General features: G+C 39.9%; 1 protein-coding gene across 1 annotated transcript in view; it reads right to left on the bottom strand.

Annotated features, from left to right (window-relative positions):
• The window catches only part of znf536 (zinc finger protein 536), a 192,327-nt gene that overhangs the window by 117,424 nt on the left and 66,974 nt on the right, over window positions 1–7,929 (bottom strand). Inside the window, exon 3 of the mRNA XM_014007251.1 lies at window positions 5,261–5,356. The gene's annotated coding sequence lies outside the window, so the exon portion shown is untranslated. The remainder of the gene's footprint in view (window positions 1–5,260; window positions 5,357–7,929) is intronic.

The raw sequence follows: 7,929 nt of genomic DNA, 5'->3' as shown, positions 1-7,929 counted from the left end.
GCATTGTTTGTGTGCATAAGGCTAAGTGCAAACAGAACAGAGGTGGTTGCAGAGTTGGTACACAATTTAGCTATCAGATAAGTCAAATCGATGAACAACACACAGGATGAATGCACGCTTTTTTATTTTGTGATTCATCTGTGTATGCATCTGTTTTTTTATTCTTTTTTTTTTTCATTTTACTGCCATATCCCCCCATTCTATTTCTCTTCTTTGTCTTAAGCTCCAAATTGCATTTTTATTGAAGGGCTTTATGGATCGCTCAGCAAAATGTCATCCGTCAAGTTGTCGATGAATCCATCCTTTCATTTAATGATCAGCCTACCTGATATGCATTTCACATGSCTCCATATCGCTTTAATGGGAATCAATGGAAAGCAAATAATGCTGCGAGCCTGTAGGATGCATTTATGATAGATGGGAATGTTAATTTTGTAATACGTACAACTATGTTTAAGAACGTGCTCTTGTGTCGTATACACCTGCATGGCACCTGGGATAGAGGATGCCTCACGTACAAGACTCCTACTTGCTTTGTCTTCATAATCGAAGGGGTGGGGGGACTAAGTGAACAAGACAGAAAGAAAGGAGACAGCAGAAATTACAAAAAATAGAGACAGAGGGAAAAAGAGCCAATTAATGAAAGATGATGAGAAGGAGGAGATGGAGAGATGAAGTCTCAGAAAAGGATAAAGAGAAGCTGCCGAGAGAAAAGGGGCAGCGGGCGCATTGGCCACAGGACGCTGCTTCAGTTAAACAGTGATTTCATCATGTGATTTTGGGGGTGGGGTGTCTGTGGCAGCTCTAAAACACATAACTTTTCCCGAAGTGAAAATCAAATATTAAAAATGACAGGCCTTATAAGTGTGCTGAGTGAGCTCGGGTCACGGAGGGAGGGAGGTGCGGGCAGCTTGTCAGCTACTATCTGTCAGGGCGAATTAGAAACAATCAGGGCCGAGTGAAAGGGAAGGTGATTGTTATTAAGCGGCGGGGCCCTGTGAGCGGGCTCCCCAGATGTGGCCGTGCATATAAAAGAACAGGAAGCCGGCAGTTTAATTCAGGAAACTTGCCGAGGAAGGCGAGCAATGCCACAAAGGAGGTGAGGGTGAGGGGGGGCGGAGAGTGGCAGTGGGCGCTGGGAAGAAGGACAGAGGATACAAGGGGGGATGGGTTTCTTGTTCCTAATATGCTGGAAGTTACTTTGATGAGGTCTTTTGCGGAAATTTATATTGACTTATTTTCTTCTGGTCATATATCACTGTCCACATATGGCAAAAATATACATTGACCAGGAGCTCAGGGAGAAGGTAGAAGGGAACAGCACAGGTGAAGTCTAGAAGAGTTTCCCATTACATATACTGGTGCTTCTGTGTCACCAAACCCCACCTTAGAAGTCTTTTTTTTTCACTTCCTAAAATGCTTGAAGTGTTAGGTTTGGTACTGTCTAATGCAAACAATTACATTTACTAAATGACTTAGGAGTTCTCCATTCCTTCTAAAACTCTTACCTGACTGACCAACACAGATTTCTACCAGGGATTAGGAATGATTGGATTAGAATTTGGAGCTGGTTGATGTGTACAATATGTCGGTCAAAGGGTGGRTGCTGAGATTTGAATGACAGGGAGTGACAACTGTCAAGAGGCTTTAGCCTCAAAGGCAGCCTGGCTGTTGTGACACTTTGATAACCACACTAGCACAAAATCTGGCAACAACTCATAAAAAAGCACCACTTGATGTTTTAAATTGCCTTTTAATTTGTTATATATCTAACAAGCTTGAATATTAAAGGTTTATTTGACTATACTTGGAGCCAATCATCATTCAGCTCTCCGACGGAAAGTCAAGTGGATCTGATGTATCTAAAACGGTTTCACTTAACACTAGTTATGTGAAATCAATGTGACACGTGGAGGCATAAAAAGAGATGAAATGAAGGGGATTGTTAAGACAGCTTCTTTCAAATAGTGCTTCTGTGCTGGAGCATGAAGGGCTTTGATTTCTGTTTATTTTGTAGTGAGATATAATAAATTATCCCTCCCCTTAAGAATCACTGATTATCCACTGGGTTGAAATAAAGTAGACTTGTTACATGCTCTCTCTCCCTCTTGTTCATTCCTGTCGTCTTTTTTTTTTTCATGGTGATCAGTCGAACGCTTGCTTAACATGATCCGTCTCTAGTTTCCACCTCCCGGCTTTTTCTACTTCGTTGCCACTGCTGATGTAGCGGAGGTTATGGTGTTAAACACAGAGCTGCTAAACGTTCCCCAAGGTAATAACAGTCAGTGTATATACAGTACGGTGCTGTAACAGGAAGTTTATGCCAAGTGTGGAAGAAGAATGGGAACGGGGGAGAACAAGGTGAGAGGAGAGGTAAAAGTGGGAACAGAATGAGATCAAAAGACTGATAAGCTAACAGAACGGTTCGAGAAGTAACCCTAACTGTGACACGAATTCACAGGTTCATGAATTGTAGTTGTGATTATAGGTTTAAGGCAGCCTTTAGTCATGTCTCTTTCATTTATTGATCCGCTGGTATTTTCACTTTRCAGGGAATTCTTTGGTTCAAATATATACCTGTAAATACAGTATTTTTTTTTACCTTGTATGCTTATGTGAAGCTTACTGATGTGGTTACAGTTAGTGGGGTTATCTGAGATGGCTCTTGCAAAGAGAAAAATTATTTACTTGATATTTTTTTTATCTGAAATTGTTCAACCTATGCAGACACTGAGGGGTGGTAACAGCTCCCTAACTCCCCTCTTTCATGGTGGTTCAGTTATTGTGTACCAGTTGTAACAACACAGTCAGTGATGTGTTCACCTTATATTTTCTGGAGGAGGACAAAAATTGCAGCAGACTCTGTAACATATGATACAGCAGGATTAATCATTGGGGAATTTTAAGCAAGAACAAMATTTCTGTAGTGAGGTTGTAATGGTTTATAATCATGGTGACAATGTGTCATAGTTATAAGTGGAGCGTGGGGAAGCAAGTTGGCAATGGTAGTAGATTWTCAATAACACAGTGCTGACATGCATTGGTGTGGCCTGGTGATCATAATTTGACGCAGGGATTTATCATGCTGTCCTTATGCTTAGGCTATGCTGCCATCCCAAACACCACATTTCTCCATCTTCACCCAGGACCTTGACAAGTCACTACAACCTCAAAGACCTTGCCAAGACCCTACAAAGAGCGTTCACTGTCTAGCTAATTTTTATTTATTTATTATTTAATTTTCTAAATGTCAAAATGGGGTCATTGTCTGATGTGTAGGGGACCTAACTTGTGCATATGGTGTTGTTGCTGAGATGCCATGGCCAATGATTCTTGGTCTGATATTCATTTGTCTTTGTGACATTTTCAGAATCCCACCTGAAGTGATTCTGTAGCATTTCTCCAAACACAGTTTCATGTTTTAAAATTCCAAATTTCCAGTTTACTATTGTTATTTTCTTCTAGCTCATCTCGTGTTTGTAGCTTGACATGGTTTACCTCAAAACCAAAGAAGGCAAATTCTTTCAACAGAGAGAAACAAAAAACTTGTTTTGACATACTTTTCAAAAATGTTTGAAACTAAGTGTCATCTTGAAATTCCAAGATCGACTCCAATGACTGAATCACAACTAGTGTGTAACCAGGTGCAAAGAAGGTTAAAGTAGGAAAAAGGAAGGGTAGGTGTAAGATGAGTTGTTGAAAGTTTTGCCAAAAGAATATGAGGGAAGACTATAGCTCTTGTTCAATAGCAACAGTAAGGCATACGATCGTGGCCATGTTCAACCACCTGCTTTCTGAAATGAGCAATTACACAGAAACAAAGCATTTGTTGACTGAAGCTTTTAGCTGAAATTCAATTTTGCTTTGCTTTTGAAACAAAATGCAGAGCATTTAAAATCATAATGATTGGCTTTACACATCGTTGTCAATGGCTGTTAGGGGTAATTTTAGCAAGAGCACAACATTTAATTCCATCATGTGTTACATTTGAATCAGAGCCTGACTGCCTGTACGTACTAACGTTTAAGTTAGACTTTCCGGTTAAAATGTGATGCCTTCGCTATTCCATGAGTTTCCATTCTCTGCAGCAGGCTTGCCTTGTACCACACACACATACACACACACACACACACACACACACACACACACACACACACACACACACTGATCACTGTAGTGGGAAGCAAAGTGAAACAGGGTGACCGTAAAACCAGAATGGCCTTCACTTAGTGTTCTCTGCATCCCCCACTCTTGTTCTCCTTTATACACCTATTCCTCTTCTTTTTTTTATTTATTTATTTTTTTTCCCTGTACCATGAATAAATTTAGTCTGTCCCGGACATGAAAATGTCAAATACCTAAAATACACCTAGGCTAAATAGCATATTAATTTTTAATGCCTGCTCATCCTATGCTGCTATTCTCATATCAGGCCTGTCTGCCAACAGCTGTTGCTGGCTCTGTAGCTGGGAATTTATCATCCATCTAGCTAAAGGAGATGTGTGTGTGTGTGKGKGGGGGGGGGGGGGKAAAAAAAGAAATGGGAGACATTGTTCAGACGATGAGAGACAAGAGGATGTACAGGTCTGTGTTTTCATGGATTCCTACCTTACATTTATATGCTCACACCTTTACAAATTCCTGCATTGATATATGAGTGAAATTCAATTACGCTAATGCCAAACATAAATTGTTGAAGATTCCTTCCTTTTTGTTTTTTTTTTTTTTTTTTTTTTTTTTTTTGGGTGCCGGGTTGCAGATCAGCGTTTGTTCTACATTAAAAAAGAAATGAAGAGAAGAGTGGTGACATTGACACTGGAGGTAGTGACATTGGGGAGAGCGGCAGAGGGAGACGAGATCCACTGAAGCAATGTGCCAGTGTGGGTGTTGAATGCCACCCATGTGCGTTTTTAGGTGGCATGTGGTGGATGATTATCATAGATTATCACAATCCAGATTGTTACAAGTTCTGTCTGCGCACATAGCAGCAGTGTACTGTAGCTGTGTGACTGTGTGTGTGTGTGTTTTGGTTTAAGACAGTGCCTTTGGGGATAAGACTAAATGGTGGGTGAATGACGAACAGTTGGAATGTGTGAATGTATGTGTGCATTTAGCTGTGTGTATATGTGTCTTGTTCTTTTATCCATACAGTGTGACAAAGCAAATAACAAACAGGGTTTAGAAGAAAAAATGTGAAGCTGAGGAATTTAATTTTTAATTTTTTGCTAAGTTAGGATGTACGAATCTAGTGTGAACATACCTTAGTACGCCACCTGCATACTGGTGCACAACCTGTTGGGATCAAGAGGCCTCTCTCCGTCACTGCTCGCTGCCTGCTGCTTACTGGAATGGCCACCTAGAGGGAGACACAGAGGAGGGGAACGATTAGAAGAAGAGGTGATAATGAAATATAGTGAGAGGTGAGGAGGGAAACGGACAGAAGATGGAGCGCTGAGAAGAAGACAGTGACGGGTTGAAAGGAAGACAAGTATGAAGTGGTGGGGAGGGGGATCGATGTCAAGATGGAAATCTAACAAATTCAGTAAGCGCTGCTTCAGAGGTCAAGGGAATGCGGCAGAAAAAGGTTAAAGATGAAATCAAAGCCGGTGTGCTGTGGTGCCCGGAGGCACGGCTGAAAATCTATCCCTCCAAGGCAAGGCCACCGCTGACGCGAGGCAGACAAGAAGCTAAATACTGCATGCCACTCGGGGATCTTTCATTTTCCACCGATCAATAAGGGCTTATATTTATCAGGGCCTCCGAGCCGTTGCCACGTCTGACAACCTCCACTTCATTTTTGCACTCCTCCCTGTCTGTTTTTTCTTCTCCAGCTCCTCCTCTTCTTTTCCTCCTCCTCAGCCTCGCACACTAAATTGAGACCCATCGACCATGAAAAGGGGCAGAGACCCTGGATTGCCATTAACCCCCTTCGTGTCACTAGACTAGTCTAACGCACACACTGTCACACACATACGCGCACAAATGCCCCGGAGATACAATTCAGTTAAAGGTCTGCCTCCGCCCTTTTTGAAGAAACATGCCTTATCATTATGGCCTTGGCAGAGACACCAGCACCAGGGTCCTTTGTTTCTACAGCAGCCCTCATCACCAAAACACACATACACATAATCTCGCTTCAATATAAATGCACAGGCAAAAATACAGTGATTTCTAACACTTTAAAAATGTGTTAACTTTTTTTTTTCTTGCCAGATTTTCATCAAATAAGTAAAATGTCAAATCCCAAATTAGGAGCATTATGAGAAGCAGAAGATTGGGTTTAGGGGTCTGTGCGAAAATAACTGGCTGCCTAATCATCTGCACAACAATATTTGCTGTGAGGCATTCTAAATAGATTATCGCTAGTCCATCTGTGTCATCATTGATTTATAAGGCATTAAGCTGCTTGGGGAAGAGATAGGGCCTCGCCTTCTTTGCTGTTAAAGGGGCTTCTTGTTAAAATCAGGGGCATGGCAGTGGAACAACTGTGGCACTTGTCTAACCTCCCCTTTAATCGTTAGGCAGGAGGAAGTGAAAATAGGACGGGCGTATCTGTTTTTTTTTTCTTTCTTTCTTTCTTTTTTTTTTTTTTTGTTCCCAGATAGGGAAAGTATGAATCCAAAATTTCAGCATCTTTTTGTTTGGCAATACAAAGAGATTTTGGAGGAGGGGAGGAAATACAGAAAAATAAAGAGGAGAAACAAATAGCACACACAAACACACGTGCATACACACACATGCAGAAAAAAAAAAAAAAAAAAAACAAGGGACATCATTAACATATGAATGCTATATGCAAATGGTAAGAAGAGAGCAGATGTTGTTGCATTTAATTGACCTATATGTGAATTGCATCCAAACCTTTCAGTGTGTTTTCTGGGCCCACTGAGTACAGTTTTGACTGGCTTCCTAGAACCACTGAACATTCAACCAGGGTGCACAGTGATTTCATCAGTGTTTGAACATAAAAAGGAAAATAATTTAACATTTACCTAACTAGAAAAAGCTTACACATCATAGGGAAGATGTTTAAAAGAATATACTTTTGTGATTCATTCACTGGTAAATTTCACTCATGACGTCTGCTGAAATATGTCAAACTGACCTGCCTTATTTTATCCTAACAGACAGTGGTTTAAAATAACTAAATGCATTTATGCTATTTTATATTTCCCAACCGTTAAGAGACATATACTGGATTACCTTTACAAAAAGAGTCCAAAGAGCCTATAATATAGTTCCATTTCAAGCACTCAATGCCGGATAACAGAAATGAAACAGTGAAAATTTGATACTAAAGTTTCAGAACAAGAGGAAAGCTGTAAGAGTACCTTTTATTGKCTGGCCTCTACTGAGACCCATAAAATCATTTCTTAGAGTGGTCTTACAGATCTCCTCTGCGTAACCTTTTTTTTTTTTTCACTTTGCAGACACATTTACTAAAGATGTTTTCAGGTCTTGCCATTTAAGTTGTTCCTTACAGGAAAGAAAAATTTGAAACAAGTGTTGATTTCACATTGYGAACCTGGGTTTTGCCTAGACTTGGAGTTTTGTTTGAAATTAGATATTTTCTATGACACTTTTTTTGTCTTTAGTTTGAGTTTGTACTGCATATCCACTGTGAAAGCTTAGATAAACTGTTTTAAATCCTACATGAGAACACCAGATTTTGCCAGTAATTAAACATACCATATTAAACAAAATAACTGTGCAAAATATGATCATTATTATCTTGTATGCAGTTTCTTATCAGATTGAATTAAACTGTAAACAAGGATGAAGAATTTTATGATTCCTCTATCTTTTCATACATCACAGAGAGAATGAAAGAAGGCCTACCAGTGGGCTTTTTGTGTTTTTTATTATTATAGTTTTATTTATTTATTTTTTTGTAAAAAGTTTTTTTTTTTTGTAGGCACTTATATGGTA

This window comes from Austrofundulus limnaeus, unplaced genomic scaffold, assembly GCF_001266775.1.
Source record: "Austrofundulus limnaeus strain Quisiro unplaced genomic scaffold, Austrofundulus_limnaeus-1.0 Scaffold40, whole genome shotgun sequence".
In the NCBI taxonomy this organism is placed as follows: domain Eukaryota; kingdom Metazoa; phylum Chordata; class Actinopteri; order Cyprinodontiformes; family Rivulidae; genus Austrofundulus; species Austrofundulus limnaeus.
Note: the sequence above shows the minus strand (reverse complement) of the source record. Positions and strands in the feature narration are given on the sequence as shown.